This window comes from Parus major, chromosome 8 (genome assembly GCF_001522545.3).
Source record: "Parus major isolate Abel chromosome 8, Parus_major1.1, whole genome shotgun sequence".
In the NCBI taxonomy this organism is placed as follows: domain Eukaryota; kingdom Metazoa; phylum Chordata; class Aves; order Passeriformes; family Paridae; genus Parus; species Parus major.
The window spans coordinates 4,130,285-4,157,379 of NC_031777.1; the positions used below are offsets into that span (position 1 = coordinate 4,130,285).

The window sequence follows — 27,095 nt, forward strand, 5'->3', positions numbered from 1 at the left end:
CTTTGAGGCGTGGATTTTTTTTTTTTACCTACTCATGGCCCACAAATATTGGAGATTAGTGACAAGAAAAAGGTGGGGAATGCAACTAACCCTTCACTCATTTTCAGTTGCAAGAAAGGGAAAATATGTGTAAGGCCAATTCTCTTGTTTGAATTGAACTAGAAAATAGGAAAACCTGCACAAATTATTAAAGATTGGGGTACATATAGGAATTGTCTGCCCATTTGTACTGAGAGAATTGCCCTGTATTTAATTTCATGGTGTTTTTTTTCCCTCTCCTTGCTCCAAATCTTTGATATATTTATTCTTAGTAATTATGTTTTATGGTTTAATAAAATCATAATCTTGGCAATTGGATTGGCAAGCCTCAAGAGAATGTATGGGGTTTTTATGGGCACAATGTTGCAGAAACAACATTCCTATCACTACATGTCTTCTTACAGAAAACATACAACACAAAACTGGCTCATCAATGGACTGACATAAAATAATGAAATATCATCCCAAACTATCCTGCATGGATTAAAACACCAGGATTCAAACCTTGATGGTGACATGATGGAGAACTTGTTCAAAAAAATTATAATTTAAAATGTACTGTTGTTTTTTTTGATCTTGAACATCTTGAAATTTGGTACCGAATAAAGTAGAGGTAGAATGAGCCTTCTTCCTCATCAACAAATGCAATTTATTACTTTTTGTGTTTTTAAGACTTATCTTACAGACTTTCAATCAAAATGAAGAGAAAGGCTCATGTAAGACAAGTTATGAGAAGTCCAAAACACTGGGAAAGCAAAAGCTTTTTTATTTGTAAGCCCAATGTAGTGTTAGTAGGATGTTCTGTTTGTTCAACTGCTGCACCAGCTCAGAGGATAATTTAAAAAAGCTTTCACAATTCCAGACTGCAAGGTTTTTTTTGGTAATTTTTTACTAGCATTTACAAAATTGGACCCCAATACTTTAGTAGGCCTCAACCTCCTAAATTGCTGGGCAAAAATAACAAATATCCAGTAGTCTGGAAATACTGATGTTTCTATACAAGACTGTGTGTTTTCTTAAGATTTTATTTTTTTTCTTTCATTTATTTTCTAATGCTGACTTTCAAACTACATTACAATTTCCAATAACAGTAGTTCTCTGCTTTCTCGCTCTTTTGCTTTCAAATGAAGTACTGTATCCCCTTTGCATCTCTGTTTTTTTCTCTGTTGTATGTGGGTTTTTTTCTTGCCCTTGGACTAAAAGTTAAATGGCTCCAAACCCACAGTATCCCCTGTTTTTTTAAAAAAAGTGGAAAAATATTCAGTGGTTGTTTTTTTTTCTTTCTGAATTAACGAGAGGAAAATAAAAACTGAAGTGATAGAAGTTTTGAAATTTTTATAGCAGTCTCAGGCCTGAGTTGATGCTTCATTGTGCTCATAGCACTATTTAGTAAAAATAAATAGCATTGGCACTATGGGAATTGAATTTCTAAACAGTTGCAACCTTACACTAAAAAGTGTTAGTTCAAACTGACCTTTTCCCATGGTTTGATGGTTCTAAGTGTTCATTTCTCTGTGGGTGCAAATCTGAAACAAGAACAAGAGTGTATTGCAATATTTGAAGAATCTATCTACCTCCCTACTTTCTTTTGTAAGCATCAAGAATGGATAGGGGAAAAGAACCCTGTTAACGATGTCACATCCCGACAGGGGGGTTCATGTGAACTCTTCCTTTTTTGTACCCTGTCATTAGTATTGTTCTAAAATTGTTTGTTTTCTCATCCCAGTGACAAAACCAGCTCATTTAATGAGGGATGAAGAGGAAGCAGAGCCCTCAGAACAGGAGGAAGGGGCAGAGACAACCAATCCCTAACCCAAGGTGAGATGTGAGCCATGAAAACATTTCAGCTGCCAGTCAGGTGACCCAGCTGGGATATCACAGCCCATTACATGAAAATAGATGGCAGTCTATTTTCTATGAACCCTGTCCCAGCATGTGGGCATTGACAAAAGGAGATTGGAGAGAGGACAGAAACTCTCAGCCTCTGAAGGCAACTCCTGTCAAGCATGAGGACAAGGGATTCTTTCAAGGATGATCTAATACCACACCCAGGCAGCTGGAAGGCCATGGGGAAATGGAGCCAGCTCCTGAGAGAATTAGCTGTCCTGGAGGGAATCTGTAGGGATTCAAACAATGAGCAGTCCCCTGTGGATCCAGCTGAGGTCTCATGTACACCATCCATGAGGTGGAAGTTTGCACAGAGCTCCATCATTGTACACCACCTGATTGGCAGTGATGTCATGGAAAGAATGGGAGCAAACAGAGCTTCAGGTGACTGCCTGTGGCCCTGGCAGAACAAAGATCATCTTTTTTCCTCCCCAAAAACTCCTCTTTACTTCTCAGCTGTGGACTGTCCAAGACTGCAGGGAGATTTGAAAGACTTAATCATCTTTAAATCTTATATCACCTGCAAACGATAGCATGCTCACATGATTTTGTGAATAAACCAAATAATTTATTATTTTGCCAGTTGAGGGGGGCACTAGAAAGGCTACAGACACCAGTGGAAAGAATGGTCTTATTTTCCTACTGATATCAAGGCAACACAATAATAAAAGGATACATTTAATAAAACAACAACCTTACTATGCATTTGGCAACAAGAAAAATAAGCAAGGTAATGCATCTAATCATTATGAGAGAGAGAATAGTGATTGAGAAAGACATATCACCAAATACTTCACCATACATCATCCAGATCTGCTGGGGAGCCCCTGTTGCACCAAGGGCTTGAAAACTTCCCCAGTAACTGGGAGATCTCACACAGTGCATCCACTCACAGGTGAGGTTCCCAAAGCTGCTGTAAGGGGGGTCCAGCTTTTATACCACACTTCCCAATCTTTCAGGATGTGACATCAATAACAGGGTTCTTTTCCCCAGGACTGAGAGTGATGAGACAGAGGTTATCTTCTCACATTCAGACTTGGCTGTTTATTCTTCTCTTATCTAGATTACATATATACAGAGTACAAGAAGCTTTATACACTAAGATAGAGAGGTGCAAAATGGCTAACCAAGAACTTCTTCAAGGTCTTTTATATGTCTATTTGTCCAATTAACAAATGCCAAGTAAATTATTTTTCTTAATGACCCAATGACCCGACACCTGTGTGCTGCACTGTGGCATCTTCTATCCAATCCCTTGTTATTACCCAAAAATCCCTAGAAGAAGAAGAAGGAGGAAGAAGGAGGAAAGGAACAACACCCTAAATTCTCCATCTTGTCTCTTATTTTTTAAAATAGCTTAAACCTTTAACTTTCTCACCCAGTGATTTAAGAAAGCTCTCTAACTTACACACTCACATTTCCAGTTTCTCTATTTAACCTTAACAGGTGTCTCCGTGGTGTTATGTGAAATTCAGTGCTTTCTTGGGTGTCAGAGCCAGGTATCACAGATAAGGGTACAAATCTTGTGCTTCTGATCCCAACACCCCCCCCAACAACAGACAACACCTGATGGCTCCTCTGCCACACTTACTGACTAGACTGGGACCCCTTCTCCCTCAAAGACACTCCCTTCTCCCTGTGCCCAGCCATGATGTAAGATGGTATAGAATAACTAAAGTTCTCCCTATGTAACTTCATCATACTTAGATTCAGGGGAAAAAAAAAATAAAAATCTTGAAGTTATATAATTTCCGATAATTTGAATTTGTACACTAAAAAGTCTATCCAGAAACTCATGACCATGCATGACAATATTAATAGCCCATTTTTTTATGTCCTAGATTATATACACTTTTTTCAAGAAAATGTGATACTCACATGACTTTTCCTGAATTTAAATGAACAGCAGGAGTACTCTACAAGATCCTCACTGGCATCTGGATTTCCTGTAGTTTGGCTGGTCTATATAAACCAACCAGTTTTTCGGCAGAGTGAATATTAATATTATGGTCTGTGAGATGTAACACAGTAATTTATAGCTTTCTGCATAGGGATGGAGCTGTAAATAAAGCTCCACACAGATGCTCTGGTGCCCTAACACAAAAGGTCAGGCAGGACACGGTGCTCAGACAAGGAGGCTGTGGGATTTCAAGTATCAAAGCCCCAAAGCAAACAAGTGAAAAGCTGTCCTTGAAAAAAAACATCCAGGTGGGGAGCAAAAGGATACTTAATGGCAGTTTACTGAAAGAGAATATATAGTGAAAAAAAAGTCAAAGAGTGAAGGAATAACAAGGAAAATGAAACTAAGGAAGGAAATCAATCTCAGCTAATCATTTCAGCAGCTAACAAGGTGTAATTGCAATGATGCATAAAGTGACAAATAATAAATATGTCTGTGCTGAAATGTGAACTTTATTGCATTCTGTTTTTCACAGAATCATACAACAGTCTGTGATTAAAGATCATCTAGTCCAACTTCCTGGCCAGGTGGATCTTAGAGCAAATCAAATTGCTCAACACTGGTCAAACTGATATTGAGCACTTTCATTGATGGGGCATCCACAACTTCTCTGTAACACCTGTATGAGTGTCTCACCAGCCTCATTGTAGAACAAAAATTTCCTTTTAGCCAGTCTAAACCTACTGTCAGTTTGAAAGCATCGCCCCTTGTCCTGTCTCTGCAGACCTTCATAAAAAGTCTCTCTCCACGTGCCTTATATACCCTCTTTATGTATTCAAAGGCCACAATACTGTCTCTCCAGAAGCCTCTTTTCTCCAGGCTAGAAGATCCTACATTTCACAAGAACTAGGTAATAAATTAAGATGGAAGACATCTCGAGATCAGATCATCCAACAGCTCAGAGTAAGAATAACGCTGAAGTTAAATCAACTGGCTTAGGGCCTGTGTCTGTTTGAATTTTGAAAATTATGAGGAATTGAAACACTTAAAGAAAGATAACTCTGGGTGGCTCCAACAGCCTGAGAAACTCGAGGCTACTGCTGCTTTCTGTCCCTCAGCCCATGCAGTCATGAAGTGCTCCCAGCAGGCACACACACACAAAGCACACGTATACACTACATATAGATTACAAGCATCACCAGCAGCCACATCCTTCTCCCTTCTGTGGCTGGGAAGAGTGAGGCTGGATGTTCACATGTGGGCAAACTGGATCCCTCCAGCAGCTCAGACACAGCCTGCCCAGTGACCCCACATTCCAGTATTGCCAAGGCCACAGCACTACTCCAGTTTCTGGTACAGACCATCACACACCCCCTAAATCAGTCAGGACTCCCCTGGTACCACAGCCAGCACCCACTCACTCGCCCCCAGGCCATTCCATTGCTCACCAACTCCTCCAGTTTGATCTTTGCTGGTGTTCACAATACTGGCACACCCACTTGTGCTGCAGTTGCTGTCCCTGGGTGCAAAGGACTTGTAAAGCCAGGTTTCCTAACAGGAGCTACACAATCTTTCAGACAAACCTTTTCCAGGGTATGAACAATCTCACTGTTAACTTTTTATTTTCCGTATGTGAAATCAAATTTTTCTTATTTCTTTTGTTATTATGCCCAAAACAAGGCACAAACTCCATTGTGCTTTCTGTTTCACATGCTGACTGTTTGCATAGAGTGCCAGGAGAATATCTGTTTTGGTCAAAGATAATCTCTGTCCCTTTAGTACTATTTCTTCATTTATTTCTGCTTTGCTGTTTATTTGATGTCCCATTGAATTGTTGGATCATAAACAGAATATCCATCTATATAGTTGTACTGCAGTGATGATAAATACAAGAGAAGGAGAAGATTGATTGCTAGACTCTTCCTAGAAACTGAGAAATCAATTAATTAATGCTGACCACAGTAGGTGAAGGAAACATGCTATATGATGTCAATGCAATGAAGTATTACAGTTTTATGATTACAGCCAAGGCACTGCTTTTGAAGCCGTAAGTGGAGTACAGGGAACCTTAAAAGACTGCACTGTAACTGCTGTCCATGCTCACTGAGGAGAGAATGCTTTTCCAGCAGAGCAGGTCTCACTGCAGGTAAATCATGTCTTCAACTGCCTCAAAAAACCCCATCAAAACCCAAATGAAAGTATCTGGGAAAAAACCAAACCCAAAGGAGTCTCTGCATGTGACATCAACTTTCTTTTTTTTCCTAAGTTCTGAATTCCATTTACTTCCTAGCCAATTTTTCTCCCCAACCTGAGATGTAATTTATGGTTTTCCCATATCTAATTAGCTTAGAATTTGATTGCCTCTATTTAAAAGGACAGAAACAAGTTGTTAATTTCAGACTGAAACCCACAGTGTTGGGAACATCAATACTTTGACCTAACTTTTCTTAATAAAACCAAAACTTTAAAGCCTTATCCATGTATTTTGGAAGTGGAAAAAGTTTTACATCTATTAACATCCAACAACATATTCACTGTCTGCTATGATATTATTAAAATGAACTGAGTGTCTAGATCACAGAAAAGTCTTCCTTATACTCAATTTGTCTGTCAGTCCTTCAGGACTATTACTAAAGAAATGAGAAATAAATTAGTAATAAGCTCTTGTGTCAGTAGGACATATAAACTATTAAAATTTAGTGCAAATGCCTGAATTTTTACTGCTAAAGAACCGTTTAATATTTTGAAACTGAGAAGGCAGCAAGGAAATTTATATCAATGCATGTAAGCTTAAAAATGTTTGTGCCACTGGTGTACTACCCCATCATCCTCCCCACAAATTCCTTTGTGAATTTTCATTTTTACTTCTCTGTGCTGAATTACTCATGGGAAAAAACCAAACCCAAACAAATACACTACCATTCTCATCCCATAACTAGTAGCTCAGGATTTTAATTAACTGATAAAAACTATTTGGCTAAAAGTAATATCATGTGACTAACAAGACCAGCAGCAACACAATGCAGCCTGAGATGGACCATGGATTATGCTGTTTTAAGTAGTAAATTTGCAGACAGGTGCTTTTGTATGCCACCCATTTCTCACCTCTGTAACCATCACACATGTTGAGACTCTAAATGGAAGACTTACAGATTAGCAGATAATTTATTTTTTTTTTTAATTTAAAGAGTAATTTCTACTATATCTGTGGTAGTGGATTGCATGGTGTGTAAAACCAGTCAAATTATTTATCAATGCAACAGAAATGAAAGGAAGGATTTTCTGACAGGTTTGAGGCAAGTTTGCAGCACTGCTGGGATGTGGAAGCCTCATCCATGCCTGTTCAGCCCCCAGCTGCAGTACCCATGTCTGTGCACTCTGTTTTCTGCTGTGCACGTGAATCCATTTGTTCTTTGGAGCAGCATCCTGCAGGGCCTAAGAGGAAAGTTTTTTATGGCTTAAACTCTAGTAATAACCTCCTGCTTCTGAATACTTCACATTTGCCACTTGCATTGTAGTCCATCCCTTATTTGAAAGCTCAGGACTTAGTGGTGAACTGAAGGAACTGTTGTTGATGCTGATGCTGGAGAGATTTTTGACTGGGGTCATTGATGCTGCAGAATGTGATTTATATGCAGATAACATCACTATGAAGTGATCATAGTAGATGATGTGTAACTGCTGAACAGGACACTTCAGCATGATGCAGTCACTACAATGCTCTCAGCTGGTTTGAATTCAGGTCATATATGGGATACTCCACAGCTGCTTTTAGTGTCTCACCATGGAACCACTGTCCAAAACCCTGCCTCTTCCTGTTGGGGTGTAATACTGGTAAAATAAAGTTTTGTTTTTTTGGTTTTTTTTTAACCAAGAAATAGGATTGCAGAGTTAAAACATAAAGCTTAGCCAAGTTATTTGGTGACCAACTGATTTTGTTCAGATGGTAAAGTAGCAGATCATTTGCAGAAGACAGCCTTCTTTTGACTGCCTTCTTCTGCTGATCTTCACATGATGTGGCAGCATAAAATGAAAGAATCTTCTCATGACTACAAGCCTTAGTGTATCTCCTCTTTAATTCATATTTTTCCAAGGAATAGTCTGCATCTGAAGAACTAAAAAAAAGATGTAACTGGAGCAGAGGGCTGTACTATGTGAAAGATATGTTATGACTGAATATATGTCTCTATGCCATTCAAAAGTGAATGTTCTTTTGTGTCCAGACAAAATACTGGCCATCTATGACGTGTAAGCAACTACTTTGGACAAGTCACAAACAGATATAAAAGAAATGCAAGAATCACTGAGAAATTATGGACTAGAAGTGGCAGTGACACACTGCAAGTCAGTGCTTGGAGCAGGGTCCAATTCATATTTCTACAGGGATTGTCCATTAATGTCAGAACACAGTAGAATGGAGCCTCGCTGCAGATTCCCCCCAGACAGTGCTGGAACTTTATTGTTGAGCTGCAGTGACACACTCCCAACTTCCAAACTGTCTCCAGGTGGAGCAATTGAAAACTCAGTACAGGCTGCCCCTTCTCAGCAGGACCTTCTCTTCCAGTCATGTCTTTCCTGTCATAACAGTCCCAATGATAAGGAATGTTGGGGATTTTCACAAATGGAACAGGACAGATGGGTGATGAGTCACGAGCTTTTATTTCGGGCACCTGTCTCAGTTACAGACTCAAGAGATGGTACAAGCTCACATCTCCATGAGCAGCTGGAGATCTCTTTGTTACAGAACATTTTATAAGTTTTTCAGCCAACAGCATATTGCTGAAGCTTACAGACAATTGTTATAGCCAATCACTAAAAACACATGTGCACCTTCTTTAAACAATGTTTGCTTTCTATTAACAATACACGATACTCTGTTATTAAGCTTAAAACCTTCTGCTGTCTTGGTAAACACATTTTTCTGCAGTCTTAAGGTCTGTCCTTAGCCAAGCTTAAAAACTCAACTATTGTTTCATGTCCTTGCATATTGTTTTATTGTATCTTCCTTACTTTCAGGCCTTGCAGCTAGCTCTAACTTCTCTGCTTTTTCTTTTCTGAGGCCCATTTTCACAGCTTCTGAAAGCCTTCTTACCTTTACTGTTCCCACAGGGAAGGTGTGTGCTAACACCTTTAAAAAACTTTCCTAGGTGAAGGTATGGGTGTTGACATCTTTGAAATGAGTCTTAATGTCTGTACTAACTTCAAGCTGCAGTTTGTTACAGAGCCTAGACAGCTCAGCTCCTGGAACAGACAATGAGTCTGCACAAGCCTGGATTTCTGAAGCTTGGGATAAAATGCCAGGTTCAAGGCGGAATATGTGGTAGGTGTTCAGGAAGGCTGATGGGGAAAGGAATGTGTGGCCAGGAGTTGAACAGGAAAGGAGGCTGCACCTTCCAAAACGTCGAGAGAGAAAACCCCACGGGCGTGTGCCCCAGTGGACTCTCTCACTTTATTCAAATAAAGTTCAAGGACTGCTCTGTCTCCTTTTTGGACATAAACCTCTGGTGTTTGGAACAGTTTTCTGTACACAATGTTTGAGATACAAACATGCCTGGTCCTCCACCGGAGTCCCAGCTGTATCCTACCAGACACGTTAAGAGTCATGTTATCACAAAAGAAATAAAAAATTATTAAACTACCCATCAGAACAGGTTAAATTATCAAATATCCAGGGAAATAGATCAGCTATCAGGTCTAGATATCAGGGGATCAGAAACACAAATATTTCTCATAACCCCGGGAATTTTTCTGTGAATTCCCTGAAGGGTGAAAGAGTAGAAAATTTTCAAATCAAATAATGCTCATGGATCTGGGCTGGAAGTTTAGAGACAGTTTGGGCATTAAACACTTCTAAAATCCCAGAAAAATGGACTGAATATGTAGCATTTGAGTACTTGATGTACTGGCTTTCTAAGAGTCTGAAGATACCATGACTATTGAAAAGAGTTTTAGAGAAAATGTCACGGTGGGAAAAATGTCCAGAAGAGAGTTATATAAATATTTTGCTGGATTTTATTAGGCAGGGACACATAAATTAGGTAAGGAGAGAAGGAAGCCAGAAAGACACAACTTTAGTGCTGCTGTGAGCAGAAACCTGTCTCAAAAATGTGTTGCAGGATATACACCAGTTCAGTAACACTGGGTTTGATTAACTGAACCCAACCAAATTACAATTAGGGGAGAAAACAAGTGTTTCATATAGAGATTAAATAAGAATTACTGCTGAAGCTGCTCCAATTTTCAAATAATCTAATAAATAAAAAGAGGGTTAATGGTAGCATTTAATTTTAACAAGTGGACAGTTTGTAGGAAAACTGCTCATTTACTCTAAGAATAGATAAAATAAGTTGCGGAGTTGTTCCTTTGGATTGTTTTTTTTTTCAAATTTTAGATAATATTTTTCATTTCAGAAAGTCAGCCTTTGAGAGTTTCAGGGAATGAGTTGATAAAGGAAACTAAGGAGCTTAAAGTTATATAGGATTTTTCATTTCCAGATACATATTGCTTCTTTAATCTCATATTGTGTACAACAGGGAAAACAATACAAGAAAGGACTCTGAATCTGAGGAGATGAGTACTCGCCAGTAATCTTTTTGGGGTAAACACCATACAGTGATAAAATGAAGGAAGATGTGCCTTAAAGGCTGAAGGAAGATGTGCCTTAAAATCAAGAAGAAGAAGAGAATTTGTGCATTGCTTCAATCAAGATAAACCAGTCTTTGAAAAAAGGTGCTGAAACAGATAGGAAACAATTTTGTGGTCATAGAAATTAAAACAAATAAGGAAGAAGGGGAGATGATCTGCTATACAGTGGCATTTGACAATGAAGTTACCTTTTAAAAGAGAAGGCTCCAAAATCAATACCATGCTTTAATTTTCAGTAAGGAAGAGGTAATGGGGATGTGGTACTGACCCTAACTGGAATAACAAAGGTCTCAGTGCATTCAGTTAAGGGAACAAAATAACCTCCATCCTCAAATTCTGAAAGAATTGGTATCTGAAAACAGATTCTCTTAACAAGGATTTTAAATAGGAAGCATTTCAAGGCAGCTGATAAGCCATTATACTGTCCAAGAATGTGTGTACTTATTTTTGTAAAAACTCCTTGATAAGCTTATAACATGAATCATCATTGTTTTCCAGACTAGTTATATAAGAGAAATATGTAGGGGTATTAAGGAGAAGATTTTCCTAAAAAAGTGATCTAATTGGAAAGATAGATTTTCATAGGAACATACCAGTGGTGTTACAGATGCTGATCTCTTTTAAAATATTTTCCTTTTTCTCCTGGTCCTAAAAAATACAAACAGAGGTGGTAGTGATCAATACACTGTCCCCAAAGATATGATGTTACTGACAATGTAAACATTCCTCAAAAGTTCTGCAGAAATAGTCCTGCACTAAATGACCATGGAGACCAAGATTAAAAAAAACATAAAATCAAATTATTTACCCAGACAGGTATCACAATCACAAAACCCCCAAACATTCCTTTTGGCTTGTTTCTTTGAATTATTTTATTAGTAGACCACGCCATTTTATCAGTGTACAGTTTATAGACTTATGTCACCAATTTATTTTTTAAAAACATTTAATCTTAATTCCCACACAATGCTTCTCTTAAATGAAGCTATCCAGTCTTGAATTCCTCTGCAGTTATGGAAATCCCCCAGGTGTCTTGGTGTGCCTCACCAAGAATGAATCACTAGTGAAAATGAGCACAATTTCCACCAGTTTCAACCACTGTATTGTATTCCTTTCCTTAATAGAAAAATACCTCTGGATCATTTACCACCTTATGGCTTTGATTATAAATGCCAACATTTTGACTCCATAAGACCTTACCAAGGGCTGTGAAAATTCTATATGAAATCAGTCAGACTCTTAAATTAGCATGAAAATCAAACACAGCCCCATGAAACTGGAGGGAAAAAAGAAGTCATCCACTGAAAAAGAACGGCTCAAACCCAAACTAGCATGTTGACTGGTTGGAAACAACAATTTCAGAACATACTGCTGTAAGAGTCCCAGGTGTCTTTTTCTCTTCTGCAGGGTTTAAAATTAGAATTAATAATTAGAATTGGTAAAATTAAAGGCAATAATTTTCCCAAAAAATGAACTGTTTGGTAATATAATTTTTACAGTTACCTTATAGCATTTTCACACATCTATAGTGATATTTTCCTGTTTTTCAATACTTCCTTTTAGAAATGCTGCAAGATACTTTGCAGAAGGTTTTTAAGTAATATATGTGTTAGGCTTCAAATTATAGCAGTCACCAATTTTTGAACATTAAATTTATCATGCATTGAGATTTGCTGCAAGATTTATATATTTGTGAAGAATAAACCTGCAGGTTTCTTGCTGTCAACGTAAGTTGTGTTCAGATCAGTAGATCATTCTCATGCAGAGTGTTTGTTGCCAAAATTGTTTTTCAGGATCAAAATATGTAGTCTTTGTAATACATTTTGCCTCTTCCCAGGAAGCCAAATTTTATTCTCTTGAGAAATATGCTAAATAATTTACTTTATTTGTTTGTCCTCATATGGTAGAGGTTACCATGTTTATATGAATAAATAGCTACTAATTATTTTTACTCTTGACAGCCCATCTATACAAATGTGTAACCTACACCACATCCACGGGATCAGAGAGTTGTTGGTAAATCTCAGCTGGACTAAAAGGATGCTCACAACCCAATCATTTGTCTTTGCCTAGGCTTAAGCCATTGTGTTTTTGGACAACTTGTTTTGCAGAGATGTTCTTTACCTGTCACTACTGGGATATTAAATAAGAGATATAAACCTGTCTGCTGATTCAAGAATTACAGAAGACTGAAATACCTTCATAAATTATTAGGCTTTAAAGAGTTTCAATTTTACATTAATCTATAGCTGACCTAGTAAATAAATAAATGTTACAAGTCCCCCTTGAAATACTAAGAGAAGAATTTGTGAGAAGGTGTCTTTCCAAAAATACTCCTTAACCAAGCTCATACTTTCATGCCTCAAATATAAATTTTTAGACCCTGTTTGGAAATAGGTGGATGAAAAGTAAGCATCTGTGATAATCAGACAGAATAAACACTGCAATTACATATTTTAAATCTAGAAGTGATAAATATTTTAATTATCTGCCTTTGTCAAGCACAAGTACTTGTCTGAAAGAGTGATAAAAGTTTAACTTCTCAAGGAAGTGGTTATAGTATGATCAAAATCAATCAGTCACGGCTAATGGCTAACACAGGCCATTTGATTCTTCCCCAAGAGCTGGTTTGCAACCACAAACAGAATGAAGAGCTGCTGATGCAACAACATTCTCTCTAGGCAAACACAAATGATATCATTCCAAACAAACACAAATGCTTCATTCCCATCTGAAGCAGCATATTCAAATAAAAGTGTCCTACAGTTCACCACATCCATATCAGAGCAGCAAGAATGTTTTTTCAAAACTTGCTGAAATATTTCATGGGTTATTTTTGAAGTGTCAATACAAGCATTTTACTGAGTTATAAGTGACGCATGAGCCATGATTTTTTAAGAAATGGAAACATTTCAGTCTTTCAACCTACAACTCAGTTCACCATGTTCTATTTTTATGGTGCAGGAAAAAAGTGCCTCAGCTCACTGAGAGTTCAGATTGCTACATAGCAGTGTGCATTTCACAGTGTAGCAGAAAGGAGGTCAGGTTTTGTTTCCTGAGTTGTTAAATACTCGGTAACCTATGCACCTAACCTCAGCAGAATCTGAGCAAGTGACACTCCCGCTCCTGTATTTTCTAAGGCAATAAATTCCATTACATATTTATTCAGCTGATCCATAATTACCTATCTATGGTGCCATTTTAAAGTTTGTATTAGCATTCAGCTGGTTTTTCTAGTTTTCTGTCAGATCCTTCTTTTGTTTCAATAAGAGCTGCAGTGCTGCAGGATGAGGTTTTGTGCCCTACACTTTGATGCAGCCTTCACAATGCTATTCTGTTCTGGAAATAACAGTTTTCAAGGGGAGAGATTGACTTTTCCTCATGTCTATGAGAGGGACTGAATTTCTTCTGTGATGTGAAGCTTGATTTGAGTCTGAATTATGATGCCTCAATATTTAATACACTACTGACAATGACCATAACTTCAAAAATATTACAGGATCTTCCTGCTACCTTTAGCAGATAAATCCCTTCTGAGAAAAGCAGTGCCCAAAGCCATGTTCTTACCACAGTTTTTGTATGCAGGTGAAGTTTCTCAAAGTCTGGCTAGGATCAAGCTAATCCTGTGTGGTGCTGTGTTTTAGATTTGTGACCAAAATTGTGCTGGTAACACAGTTATGTTTGAGTTATTTAGTGTTTGCACAGCATCAAACTCTGTTCCTCACTCTGCCTCCTGGTGAGTGGGTCGGGGGATGTGAGAGAGGTTGGCAGGGCACAGAGCCAGGTATGTGACCTGAGTTAGCTGATGTTGTTCATGTGATGCTATGCTCATCAATAAAGAGGGAAAAGAGGAGGTTTAGGGAGGTTTAGCCATCATTTTCTTGGGAACTGTCAAGACACTGGTCTACTCATGAAAGGTTGTGAGTGACAGCCTTTGCATTACTTGTTTATTTTATTTCTCTCTTCTTCCACTTCTCCTTCTCACCAAACAGTTTGTATCTTGATCCATCAGTTCTGTTGATTTCAAATGGAATTGCAGAAGTCATGCAGGGTACAAGAGCTGTTAAAATTCAGTGTATATAGCTATTGATGACACTCTAATACACAAAGTGTGTATGTAAAACTGGAGTATATTCAAACGCAATGTCAAAACTTGCCTCTGGTATTGAAAACTGAAAAAGATGTAGTTCCTTGAAGTTCCCTTCTAACTGTAGTATTCCAACTCTCTTCATGGAATTATTCCACATTGGAAGGACGTGGCCAATGCAACAACCCAAGACACAAGTTAAAAAATTCATCTGCCAAGAGTCAGGAAATACAGTTTTATTATTCCATTGTTGCATTTGCAGATAGACAAGCTATCTGCACTTCTAGCACATAATTCAGCATATTACCAGCTTCTCATCATTGTTTTTCCTCAGATTTTATTATCTATCATAAATACCAGTTGCTGAGTCATTTTATACAGTCTGTTGATGAACAGCTTCAATACAGAGACAAATTCAATTGAACATTTTCGTGTATCTTTGGAACTCATACCCCAGCGCTGTGTTACTGAGGGAACATCATCATCACACTCAAATATTGGCTGCAGGGTACTGTCACTAGAGTGAGGGGTAACTGAGTGGGGAGAGGAGTTAAAGGTGTATTTTCAAAGCTTTATTGCTCAGAGTACCAACCACTGCCTGTCCCTCAAGGAGATGAGCTTTCTGTCAGAGAAATTTCTGACACGTGGATTTCTCCCCGCACGAATTCATAGGGTCCATGGAATTCTCTGCTCACTTCTCTGCTCACTCAGTGCCTTGTAATTTCAAGTCCTAGTGTCATAAAATGTCTTTTTGACATCATTTAGCCCTAAAGTTATCACAAATCTACTGTTACTGTTTTATCTGTTGCAGACAAGGAAGTAGAGAATTAAGGAGTTTTCTATAAACAGGGATTGAATAACTTCATGCTGTAGTTTAACATCAGAAAACACTAGAAAATAAAGTTGCCTTTTTAAGACTTGATCGCTGCAGCTATAATTTGATACAAACTATTAACTAGAACATCAATTTTTAGTTTAACCATATGTTACCAACGGACTGCCTAATTATGGGGAGGTTAAGTAGCTGGCAAAGCAAATTTTATGGAGAAGAAGCTGCCACTAGTAGAAGTTTTATGCTCTTTTGTGTTTCTACTTGACACAGGAATTCTGAGGTCTGAGATAATATTAGATAAGCCAGTGTTTAGTGTTTTTTTCCTTCCTTTTTTATGCGTGAGTAGATATTTTGTTGTAATCATGTGTTATAAATTAATGTAAATGAATAAAATATAAAGATAAATAAAATTCCATTACATGAACTTGGTATGGGTCTACATCATAAATATTAATTTGCACATTTATTTTTTAATCTGTCAGATTAAATCATTAATGAAGTTGAAGCCTCAACATGAACTCTATTAAGGGTGATCTAACTATAAAAGTACTTTGTAGGGAAATACTTTTATTTTTCAGAGATATGTGGAAATGCCGGTTATTCTGCCAGTACGGTCTTGGTTTTCTCTGGCAAAGTAGAAGGGAGTTATATGCAGAAGTACACCAAATCCTATTGTTACAACTGAAGGGCAATATTCCCTTTAGTTTTGGTAGCATATCTCCAATAATGAAGGTTGACTTGGTGTTTTTAGTGCAGTGTTCCTTATGATGTATCTGAATTCTTGAAAAGAGAAATAAAAAAAGCTGCTTGTGGAAATTAACTAGTGAATAATCAGGCTGCACTAAGCCGTATTTTGTCCTCATTATTCTGTATTTAGCCTATTGGAAGAACTTTGCAATAGTTTGTTTCACAGGATCTTTTGAGAGATATTTAATTAAAAACTATTCATATCTATCAGGGACAAGCCTTCCCAACTTCTAATTGAAATGTCATGCAAGCCAGCTTTGGTTGAGTCAGGTTCAAGACCAGATAATAGAAGTTTTCAGCTGGCATTAAAAATTCTTGTTTCTGGCTTCTTCTGTTACTTTCTCATTCTTCAGCCCACAGCTCTATGCCTTGGTTTGTGCCACTTAATGCTGCTGAAATTCTGGCCTGTTTTCTAGCCTGTGCAGAAGGGATGGCTCTGTGGGTACCACTCCATCCTCTGTGGTCTGGTGGCTGCTCTACCACCGTGTAGACTGAGCCACAGTCACAGCTGGAAAGCAAAATTTGCTGCATCATCAGCAGATAGATGTTCTGTAAAAGCCAATGTAATAAACTGTAAAGCCCATTGTAGTTTTTAAAAGCAAAAAAACTTATCAATTTTAGTTTTCTTTTAACTGAGGTAAACCATAAATATTAGGGGTAACTGGCTTTTACTTTAAATTACCTTTCTGAGGAGATACAAGAGATTGAGTATGGATCCAGGGACTCTGGAAGACACTGTTACCTGGAATCAGAAGAAAAACTTTTCCAAACAATGTTAAATGTCAATGTTTTTTGTTAAGATAAAAAGCAGGTTTTAAATTGAAGATTTCAGGTGCACAAACACATGCATGCCACAGGATTCCTACAATTTTTGTGAGGGTAATTAGGATATCCAGCAGGTATGTCCAATAAGAGAGGAGTTGCCCCATCAACCCACTGTTGGATCTGCCCCTTGGAATTGCTCCATGGGCTTCTCTGCCCTATTTCTTGTCATGTCTGGTGCAAAACAGAAGTGTCCTTGTTAGAAATTCTTTTATGGAAAATAAAACTGAACAGAATTTCAAGAGTGCTACACAGTGTGTTAGAAAGGGTTACTGCTCTATTGTTCTATTTTTCTAAGACATAAGAAAGGGCAAGGGCAGTAGTAGAAGCTATACAACTATATATTAACAATCTACTAAGCTACAAAGATATGAAAAAAATAAAAATCTTTAGGCATAAACACCAGTACTTTCTTCATGAGGTAAAATAGTTTCAGAGCTATTTCTCAATAAGCAGAACATTAGTCACTATGAGTAGGACAACAGTCCAAGTTCCAGAGCACCATCATGACCTTGGACGAGACTTTTTTTCCTCCAATACTCAGATTTTTGACTGTTTCAGTCATTCTTGAAACAAAAAAACCCCACAACAACTCTCCAAAAAAAAACCCTCACATCCCTAATGGATCAGAAAAGTTTTCAACTCAGAAAAGTGAATGATTTGGCTTTGGTTTTCCTTGACTTAGAATCACAGAATCATTCAATTTGGAAAAGACCTTTAAGATCATATTCAAGTCCAACCATGAGCCCAGCACCACCATCATGTTCACCAATAAACCATGTCCTCAAGTGCCACAAACACATTTTTTTAACTCTTTCAAGGACAGTGACTGGAATATTTCCACTCACATGATGATCACAACAATATCATATCATATCAGTAAGATATGATAGTTTTAAGGTTTAAAATCTCCATTAAACAACAGATTAACAAAAAAAATGGATTTATTTAGACAGATTTCATAGGAGGTTTTAAAATGGAATTCTGAATAAAGTTGTTTCAATTAAAAAAACAGTCCTCAGCAAAGTCCTTAGTCATTAAAGCAAAGACAAAACCAAGTAATTTAATCTATTTTCTCATTTTGATTTAAGACACTCATACATAACTAATTCCCCCTTTTTCTGTTAATAAATATATTAACCTTAAATCTGGGGATGTATTCTTTTATACTGCCTTCAACAAAGACAATTGTTTTACAGAAACATGGTAGTTTATCCTCTTGAAGGACTTCATGGAGTATGTTTGCCTAAAGTACATTAAAAAATTATCTAATTAGCTGAATTAATTAAGCATAAACCCTTAAAAGGGTTAAACTGAGATCAGGACATAGCTGCATTATAAATTATACAGATATGAATACCAGACAATCCCTGAATAAAAGGGCTAATGTAAAAAACATCATTAAGAAGGAAAACCAAGGTATAGGAAGGTGAATCCTCACTGTTAAAAACATGTTAGCAATAATTGGATCTAAGAAATTGATTTTCCACATAAGTGCACTGTCAGGCCAAGTTCCTGTTCCTTTTAATTTTTAGACTTAGAGAGTCTTTGGGGTTTGGTTTGGTCTGAAGCAGTGCTAAGTAAACTTCTCCAAAGGAAAAATTATAAAGTAGAAGAAAGGTTGACACTAAAGTCTAGTTAGAAGAGTTACTTTTAAAAGGGAATTTCAAGATCTCAGCACCAAGAGCGAATAAAGTGGAGAAGAATTCCCCACAAGTGATGCAGGAGGAGTGGAATGGCTGGGGATGCTCACGGACACAGAGCGAAAGATAATGAGTTTGAGTATTTCTGGCTCTCATCCATCAGGTCCATAAACATAATAGCTAAAGCTTTAAAGCAGACTGACTACTTGTCAAATAATCTAGGAAAGAATTGGTAACAATGCATACATCTGAATTGTGGATGAATTCAGCTTTCACAGTGCTGCTGTCTCTAATATCTAAGACCAAAAGCAGTGGAAGTGAGGTGCTCTTCACTCTATAAGGATGTTCTGTGTCTCACTTCTGTAAGGGAATTTTCTTGAACAAAACAAAATCTGTGCATGCATTTAAGCTCTGAGATTCCACTTTCTCCCTTCCAAACATGTCAAACTTCACTGGACTTAACAATGAATCAGACTTTGAAATCTGAGATCTGAGATTTTCCTATTATTGCCTTTCAATCTCACTATAATCTCTCTCCTTTGAAGTATTGAATAGGATGAATTCTACCACATCAGGTAGCTAATTTTTTAGTCAGAGGTGGTTATCTTTTCATTTTTATTCTAGCTGAGGACCAGAGCTATATAATACTGTCATTTTTACATTGACTCAAATGGATTTAAGTGCAAACACTTGAGATACAACTGAAGATAGAACTGCCTGTCTGTCTCACTCCATGATGGAAGCAAACTTTTCTGTCTCCTCAACAGTGCTGTTTTCAGCCTGGCAGGATAAACTGTGAGTTTTCAAACCTCATTTCTAAAATAAATCAAAGGTCTTTCTAATCTGAGAAGCATGTGTTATGGTCCCTGACAATACATCCAATTATTGAACATCTTTCTTGTCTGCAATATAATGTCTGAAACAACAAATTAAAGTATTTTCCTTATTTTGATTATGTTTTCATTCATATTTTAAATGCAGCTTTTTGTGCTGCTGTAAAGTTATCTAAAATTAATATCATAACCACAGCAATTGAAATTGCAACAGAGCACAAATCCCACACATGCCTGCTGATTCTACTTTACAATTAAGATGTTTCCTGGCCAGTTTTGCTCATCCCCTCTTAGCAGACAGACTAACAAGTCAGGTGAGAAGTGTTTTATAAAACTCACATGTATCTGTAAACTAGACCTAGCTATTCTACAACTACAGTTTGTGTCTCCTGAAGAAATGCAACCTGTGTGTAAAATAATATTTTCTGTAGTACTCCTTACCTTAGGATCTCAAGGTGCTTTTGTGGTGGTCTGACCTCTGGCTGGAGGCCAGGTGCCCAAAAAAGCTGCTCCATCACTCCCCTCCACAACTGGAGCAGATAGAGACAAAGAAAAAGAAAAAGAAATAAAAAGAAAAAGAAAAAGAAAAAGAAAAAGAAAAAAAGAAAAAGGGAAAAAGTAAGGCTGCCTTTACATAACTGGAAGAAGCCATGTATTGGCAGCTCTGGTTTTCAGGGGGCTGGAAGTCCCTAAGGACTTAAACTTCAAAGATACCTGCTCTGGTGGGGAGCCACAAGAAATGCAGGACATTTGTGGAGTGCATTGATGCAATTTCCTGACACCAGTGATGAAGGACACAATGAATGGAAGTGCTTTGGTGGATCTCATAAGTAAGGAGCAGCTGTTTGGGATGTGAAATTTAGTCATAGTTTTGCCTGGACTGGCCACGAGATCATGACAGTCAGGATATTGAGAGTAGGAAAGTGGGGAAAAGTGAAATTACAGCCCTGCATGTCAGGATAGCAGCATTTGGCCTGCTGAGTGACTTTCTAAGAAGATGGACAAAATAAGTGTGTAAATATTTTCCAAGCATAAGATATACAGGAAGATGGCTGGAAGTAGCCAGCATGGATTTATGGAAATCATGTCCGGCCAAAATGTTTCCTTTCAGCAATAATTTTTCTTCTACTTGGGGAGACAGGGAATTTAAGAAATAGCTTAACTTGAACATAAACAGCCATTGTCAATAAGATTTGCATCCAGATTTTTTCCCAGACTGGGAAAAACAGAAAAAGGAAAAAAAAAATGTTGGAAGATTTTAAGCTGGGAAAACTGTTATCACTACAAATGTAGAACTTACATTTTAAGTAGAGAATAAATGATAAAGGCATTTTCCAATTCTGCCAGTTTCACTGTCCAAGCCTTAATATGTGGAGTGGCTTTATCCAGTAAATCCTAAATATGCTTTATACATCTTAGTAGACCTTTTAGATGTAAAACATGTCCATTCACATGACAACAAAAGTACACAAGATGGCAGTAGGCACCTGCAGAGCTGCAAAACTATAATGACTATCAAATTCCCAGGAACTGAAATACAATTCCTAAAAAAACTCACCAAAATAAAAACCAGACCCAAAAGGAACAATCCAAAAAGGAAAAAAAAAATGTTGGACCCATGCTGGCTTTTACCACAATGCAGGGCATTCTAATTTGCTAATATTGTCTGGATTTTTTTTCATTGATAAATTTGAAGATTTACCTGTATCAAATTGTTTTGTTTGCTACAGAGCTCTTATCCAAAGGCTCAAGTGTATTAGGAAACTGGTTAGTTTTCAGTTTTATCTTGGACACACTAAGGTTTTCAAACTTCTTAAAAACCATACCTGTGACAAGTTTCTACTGGAATTCTCAACATGCATCCTTGCACTTCAGAAAAGTGTATGAGATATTCTCCTGCAGTTTCAGAAGCCTTTAATTTATTTTTTTTATTGTTATTTACATGAAATGGTGGAAAAAATTAAAATACCATGTGTGGTTTTATTACTGGGGGTATGCTGGGGATTTTTCTTTGTTTCTTAAGTCATTGGTAAAGACACGTTGGAAATGCAAGCAAGAATGTATTAAGAAAATAAGAAATGAAGACATTCTAATACCTGTTTGGCAGATTTAAGTGGTATTAAATTCAGATATGTCAATATTATTTCTTTTACTGACATGTGCATATTCCAGCAAACATTCCAAATGCAGTCTAGGAGTTGTTAAATTACTGCCAGTTGATTAATAAAAATGCTCTTTGTGCCTCTGAATCTTTAGTGATGTAATGATGAATATATGTGTTCTGCTGTGTAAAATGATTTTTAAAAAACTCAGTAATAATTGGAAGACTTTCTTTTTCAGAAATAGTTGCTTTAGGCAGTAAGAGTAGTGGATAATTTCCTTTTATAAAGGTTGTTAATGCAGCTTAGGACCTGACACTGTGCTGACTTGAATTCTTGCACTCACTGGAGAGTAAAGAAGAAAGAGGAGCACTGCTTTGTGTTTTAAAGATTTTACCTCAACATCTCTGCAATTAGAAAGTGCTATTCCCACAGTATCTGGGGGACTAACTTCCTCAGGGGAACCTAAACACGTGGAGAATGATCTGCTTTGTAAATGGCTTTGCTCCATCTAATGATTCAATTTGGGATGGAACAGTTGTAAATTTGAAACAGATCATTTTGCTATTGAAGTTTATATTTTACACTAAAGACTGGCATCCAAAGAGTTGCACGTGAGTGTATGCACAAAGAAATTCAATCCAATACCAAATTGATCAGGTTGTACACTGTGGACAGGGCACTGCTCATTTGGGTAGCCCAGAATCCTCTGCCCTCCTCTGCCTATCACATGGGAAATTAAAAAGTCAGTAATATGTGTTTTGGTGAGCCCTTAAGTGTCAGGATTAGATGATTATTTTAGTTCCTTTCCAGCTGAACTAGTCTATTCTATTCCTCCCTGTTACAAACTGGTATAAACACAGAAGACCAAAGGAAACTAAACCTCTGTGAATAAAATGGATAGAACCCACAATGGTATGAAATATACCCAAAAAACATGATTGAAACCAAATAAGGTTAGATGTTGGTGTAAAAAAACCTGATATATTTTATTTAACACTAAAAGAGGCAAAGAGGAAGGAAGTGTGGAGGAATGAGGGAAGTGAGGAAGAAGGAAAGAAAGAAGGAAAGAAAGGAGGAAAGAGAGAAGGAGAGAAAGAGAGAGAAAGAGAGAAAGAGAGAGAGAGAAAGAAAAAGAAAGAGAAAGAAAGAGAAAGAAAGAGAAAGAGAGAGAGAAAGAAAGAGGGAGAGAAAGAAAGAGAGAAAGAAAGAGAGAAAGAGAGAGAGAAAGAGAGAAAGAGAGAAAGAAAGAGAGAAAGAAAGAGAGAAAGAAAGAAAGAAAGAAAGAAAGAAAGGTCTTTCCTCCTTACTGTGAGTCTTTCAAGGCCAGAGGTACAAGGGCCAGATTAAACAATATATGGGGATATATGGGGATATCGACTGGTCTCTGAGACTTTGGTGGATGCTAAATAAAAATTCCTGATGATGAGAGAAACATTTTCACCTCAATATCAGAATGATACATCTACAACTGACAAAATTGGATCAAGTGGTTCACAATTAAGGAGTTCTACAAGTATTAATTTAGTAATTTTTGGGACAAAATATTTTTTCAGAAAGCATAAACATATTGTAAACTTAAAAAAAGATTTAAACACAATAAGAGATTCATGTTTGATGTTTAGACCTTGATACACTCCATGTGAAATGCTGATCTCAGGTGGGAACCACAGCCAGAGCTCAGAGGGACTTTTCTGTTCCCTGTGGTGTTTGTGTAACTGGAAGGGAGGGGCTGACCTGGACTGGGTGAATGTGAAGTGTGTGAGTTTCTGAGGATGTAAAACTTAGGATGTCAATTACTATCCACTGCTGTTCCTACCCTGTTTTGTTAACACAGTTCAGATATGTCACTGAAGAATATTTTTCTCAAGCAGCTACCCCACCGCAGATTCCTTTGCAATACTTTGTATTTTTTTTTAAAAAAAAAACCCAAACCATTAGAAGATGGATTTACATTCTGTAGGAAACAAATATAAATTGATATATGAAAGTCTTACATTTAGATATTGACGAAGAAATTGTTCCTGCTTCAATGACTTGACTCCCATATATAACCAAAATATAGAAAAATGGAAATATGTTCTTTTGTGTGTGTTAAGCATTCATCCATTTATTCATTCTTCATCCTTAACAATGTTCTTTCTTCCCAGGCTAAATAACAATGCAAGAGTGGTTAAGCAATGGAAATTAATAATGCTACTGCTATATCCCCCAAAATAGAATTTCAGAGACAAGAGAAGTCACCTATCATGTTCATCATCTACTTGTAAAGATCTGTTTATTCTGTAAAGGTATGTCTATTATTATTAATAATATGTATATTATTCTATATATGATTTGAATATAAGAGATGTATATAATCATATTTGATTATACATATATGTATAATAATGTGTAAAAATAAGTATTATAATAATATAATGTATAAATAATATATGTACAAATAAATATATGTATATGTATATGATGTACATATACATATATGTGTATGTTTTATATGTATATGTTTTATACACATATATGTATATATAATTTATTATACATATAAAATAGGTATATTTTTATATCATTCTAAAGCTTCATCAGTTAAAATGCAATCCTGAGCAACAATAATGTGTTACATTGTATATATACACATTGTATATACATGTTGTGTATATATATATAAAAAGAGAGGCAGTACTTGCTAGAGCAGATTCCGTATTTTGAAGAAATGACTCTCTCTGAGGGTCACGAGGCCTTACAACAGGTTTCCCAGGGAAGTGTTCAAGGCCAGGCTGGATGGAGCTCTGAACAACCCAGTGTGGTGGAAGGTGTCCCTGCTGGCCTGGTTCCAGCTAGGACAGGGTTAATTTTTTGCAGGGAATATGGCCAGGATCCAAAGGTTATTCAATACCACCTCATGTCATTGTGGGACACAGGGGAAGGGACACTTCTCTGGGAGCAAGGACTTCTGTCCAGTTTGGAGTGGCATGGCTGCAGTTGGGTCATGAGCTCTGTGGTGAGCATTTTGGCATGTGAATAACTCTCTCTTCTCTACCCTTTTATTATTAATATTGTTCCTGTTACTGTGTTCTTATTTCATTGGTGTTTCCAGTACATTGTTCGTATCTCAACATGTGAGATCTGGCCTGAGGGAGAATAGTCTTGAATGGCATGGGATGTGGGAGAAAATGAGCCAGATTTTAGAGAAGTTCTCTGATGGTTTGAAATTTTACCACTGAACAACTACAGCACCCTGGTAAAGTGACAGAATATTTGCAAGAAGAATGCAGTGGCAGCACCAGAGAGGATAAACTTATTGCCATGTTGGGTTCTGGCTACTATTTATTGGCCACTGCTGGTCACTAGAGAGCACCCTAAGTGAAGGAGGAGAAAAACATACCAACAGGAACTGTGGTCACTCAAACTGCAGCTGAGCAAGAGGAACAACCTGTGCCAGTCACAGCAGCCCCTGTACTGCAGAAGAAATCCAAGACAAAATCAATTTGCTCAGTGATGGATGAGGAGGAAACAGGGCCCTCAGCACAGGAGGAAGAGGCAGGGCCAGAGATAATGCCCGATCCCTGTCCCCAGGAGATCTGAGAGATACCAGGAAAGATTTCAGCTGCTGGCTGGGTGAGCCCCTGGTGGCCTGGCTGCTCCAGTGCTGGGATATTGCAGCCCATGATAATGAAACTTATTCCTTAGTATTCTCCTAAATACTGTGTACTTCTTGATAACAGTAGAAAAGTCACCTTAGTGCTTCAAATTATTCTTGGCAGACAGATGTACCAAGTGGACGACGTTTGACATCTGATTCAATGGAATACTGGTTTATCCTGTTTAATTTTATTTCTAGGTTTTACCTCATGTATAATGTTTCCATTGCTATTATTGCCAATAGGTAAGCAGCCCGAGAGAAATACAGAAAGATGATTTACATGCTCCAGTAGCAACCATTAAGTTTAGGTGTTGTGTTTTGATGTGTGGGAATAAAAAAAAAAAAAAAGAAGGTCCAGATGAGGTCAGAAAAGACAATAACAAATGTAATCTCTCTGCATTATAGATCTAGAAGGATGTGGACAATGCCATCACTTCCCAAACAGTATAATGAAGTATAAATTAAGATACTTTTGCTTTGCAAAATAACTGAGGATTGGGGCAGACTTTGGTTTAGTCCTGAATAGATTATTTTCCAATTTATTGTTGAATGAAGAAAGTGTGGTCAATATACTTTGAAAGTCTTTTCTTTAGGGATGTCTAATGCTAATGTGGAGATATTTGCTGCCAGTTGGTAACACCTCTGAATTAGAGGATTGCTAGTTCACTGTCTTCCTGCGGAATTTGCCTTATATTGTGAAAAAGGTTCTTAGCCATTGAAATCATTCCAGTTCCATCATCATCTTTTGTTAGCATTTTAATTCCAGGCTGGTACCATGCCTAGTTTTACGGTTTCACAGTGATAATCCTCATAAAACTAGCTGTCATAGATCCCTTCAATTTACATCTCTAATTCCCCTTTCTCTGTGCTTTCCTAGAGACCACTTGCCTTGTGAAAACTCTGAAGGCAGCATACCACAGGTAACCTGGCAGCACTGGAAAGAACAGGAGCAGGGAAATTAGCTCTTTGTGTTTTTTTCATTCTTTGTCTGTTCTTTCTTTTTGTTCCTAATATTTTCTTAGGAGATACTTCTGCATTTCCTTCTATTGATGCAGTTATTTACTCAGGGAAGTAGAGCAGAGTTCCAAAGGCTCCCCAAGCTAAGGAGTACAGATTACTTTGACAAGCTGTTCTGGAGTTTTATATTTTATTTTGTGCCCCTGTCATGCTGAGGAGTGAGAGAGCAGCCTGGTGGGCAGCCAGTGGCCAATGAAGGCCAACCCACCACAATAGGTTGGGAAGATCTTAAATAACAATCCTTCAGCACCAGATGACAGTAATCCTGTGGGGAAATATGGATATATAGGATCATCTGATTTGTCAAGCAGCTCTGAAATATCAGGTCTGGGCCTGATAAATGACCAAATCTGTCCTCATTCTGGAAGGAGTCTGACAAATTTCACAGCTAAAGTTTTCTTCACCTTAAGAACTTCTGCTCATTAACATTCATCCTTGAGAGATAAGATTAGAACTGGTATCTCAATCTCCTCAGAAAAGATCTCAGCCAAAAAGATCAAAACATGCAAAGCTCCAGGTGAGTCAGAGCTGAGAACTGTCAGGAGGCATTGTGCCATGCCACAGAATCACAGAATATTCTGAGCTGGAAGGAAATAATGAGGATCATAGAGTCCAACTCTCCAGGGAATGGCCTGTATTGGGATTGGCCCCATGACCTTGGCATTATTAGCACCGTGCTCTGACCGACTGAACAAATCTCAGATATGTTATTTCCTGAACTTTGCATCAACGAGAAACCTGCCACTAATAATCTCATTTCCTATCAATGCAATATTGTTTAGCCTTCTTACCTTCACTGACGAAAGGATGCACAAATAACATTATTTTAATTGTATAATAAGCAAACAGCTAGAGGGAAAGTCACCTTAAAATGCAAAGAAATGTAAATAAACTGAAAGGC

The 27,095-nt window shown here is 37.5% G+C and overlaps 1 long non-coding RNA gene across 1 annotated transcript; it reads left to right on the forward strand.

Annotated features, from left to right (window-relative positions):
• Positions 1-1,771: 1,771 nt before the first annotated feature.
• LOC107208450 lies at positions 1,772-15,814 on the forward strand. Its single transcript, XR_004498573.1, has 2 exons — positions 1,772-10,555; positions 12,433-15,814. It is a non-coding gene; the product is annotated as an uncharacterized LOC107208450 (long non-coding RNA).
• The last annotated feature ends 11,281 nt before the right edge of the window (positions 15,815-27,095 follow it).